General features: G+C 30.1%; 1 protein-coding gene across 1 annotated transcript in view; it reads right to left on the bottom strand.

The window, feature by feature from the left end:
• Positions 1–2500, bottom strand: part of LOC122267149 (NADPH oxidase 5) — a 57453-nt gene that overhangs the window by 29237 nt on the left and 25716 nt on the right. The window lies entirely within an intron of this gene.

Here is a 2500-nt window from a genome sequence, read left to right as displayed (position 1 = left end):
GATAAAAGTGACTAGGGGAAAATACTTTATATGCTGCACAGCTGTTCGCTTCAGATTCATTCCCATGAAATAGTTTCCCTCGCGCAATGTGCACTTAATTATCCAGCCTTGTAGGTTGTTTTCTTTCTGTTGTTTTCTTTCATTTTGTTTCTGTTTCTTTTCTTTATTTTCTTTCTTTTTTTCTGTTGGTTTTCTTTCTGTTGTAAGATGCGAGAGCTTTAAGTTTGGTATTTGGTTTCTCTTCTGTGATCCTATACAAATTACAGCTAAGATCTTTGATAGAACAAAAGAGAGACAGAGAGAGACATATATATATATATATATATATATATATATATATATATATATATATATATATATATATATATATATATATATATATCTCTCTCTCTCTCTCTCTATCTATCATATATATCTCTGTATCTTATATATATATATATATATATATATATATATATATATATATATATATATATATATATATATATGCAGAGAGAGACAAGAGAGAGAGAGAGAGAGAGAGCGAGAGAGAGAGAGAGAGAGAGAGAGAGAGAGAGAGAGTGAGAGAGAAAGAAGAGAGAGAGAGCGAGAGCGAGAGAGAGAGAGACAGAAAAAAGAGAGAGAGAGACATAATAACATACTTTGTAAGGGTGACTAAGTAAGGCTGTGTCATAGTTGTGGCTGTAATGATTACATAGTTTATTATTTCGTAACTGCAGTGGCAATACGCTGCATTATATAGGAGCTTGTGTGTGTAAATATGTATATATGTATATATGTATGTGTGCGTATATATGATATATATATATTTATCTATCTATCTATCTATCTATCTATCTATCTATCTATCTATATATATATATATATATATATATATATATATATATATATATATATATATATATATATATATATATATATATGTAGGTGTGTTTGTGCGTGCATATACATGTATGTGTATATGTGTGTATGTATACATATATATACATATATATATACATATACATATACATACACACACACATACACAAACACACACAAACACACACACACGCAAACGCAAACGCACACACACACACACACAACCCCCCCCCAGACACACACACAAACAAACACCTCCCCCCCCCGCCCCACACACACATGCACGTGCAAGTGTGGGGGGGTGGGGGGGCTTTGAACAAAACGATTGAGAAGTTACATCACCCCCCTAGTGTAGGTCATGAACACAGCAACAACTTCTAAAAACCTATTGCTAAAGAGTCACACAGCACCAGTTGCTGCTTGCTCAGTCTGAAGCTGAATTTCAAGCTGAATTTCAAGCTGAATTTGACGATTTTGATAGGATAAATTCGTAGGATTTATATGTATAGGATTTGGAGTGATAGGAAGTTTTGTTAATTAATGACTTGTTGTTTCAAGGTTAATGCCTTTATTTCCATATCTTGTATTGGTATATTTATTCTATTCTTCTCCTTTCTTCCCTCCTTCCCTTGTTCTTTTCTCCTTTCTCTGCTGCTTTATTTCAGCCTGTTACTTTATTTCCAAATCGGTTTGGGAAAAATCGTTGTGAGAGAATGAAAGGCAGAATGAAAGGGTGGAACAAACAAGATAGAATAATAAATAATACGGGGAAGGAAGGAACAAAACAAAATGATAAATAACACGGAGAAGGAACAAAAAGCTGAAATAATATATAACACGGAGAATGAACAAACAAACAAACAAATAAATAACACGGGAAAAGAAGAAACATACAAAAATAAAATAATAAACAACACGGAGTTGGAACAAACAAAAAACAAAAATAACATAATAAATAACACGGAGAAAGAACAAACAAAATAACGACATGGACTCTCATACTTGGCAATGATGATGTTATAATATTAATGATTAGTGGCACAGCGAGCGAAAACACCGGTAAGGGATTAGTAGAACGTGAAGACTGCAATCCGTTGCTTTCACCGTAAAAGTGTGGAGTTTGTAAGGAATTGGCAGAGAGTGGAATTCGGATGAGGTACAGGTGGGCGGAATGATAAGCGGGCAAACATGTACATGTAGTGTGATATATATATGTGTGTGTGTGTGTGTGTATGTATATATATATATATATATATATATATATATATATATATATATATATACATATATAGGTATGCATACATATATATATATATATATATATATATATATATATATATATAATATATATATATATGGATATATTCATATGCATGCATATATATACATATATGTATATAAATATATATTATACATATATATACATATATGTATATAAATATGTATATATATATATATATATATATATATATATATATATATATATGTATATATGTATGTATGTATATACATATATACATACATATTTATGTACACACACACACACACACACATATATATATATATATATATAATATAATATATATATATATATATATATATATAATATATATGCGTATGTGTGTGTGTGTGTTTATAC

This window comes from Penaeus japonicus, unplaced genomic scaffold (assembly GCF_977035675.1).
Source record: "Penaeus japonicus unplaced genomic scaffold, GWHDUDI00000001_assembly GWHDUDI00000017, whole genome shotgun sequence".
NCBI classification, from domain to species: Eukaryota; Metazoa; Arthropoda; class Malacostraca; order Decapoda; family Penaeidae; genus Penaeus; species Penaeus japonicus.
The sequence above is the reverse complement of the archived record's forward strand: the minus strand, read 5'-3'. Positions and strand labels throughout refer to the sequence as shown.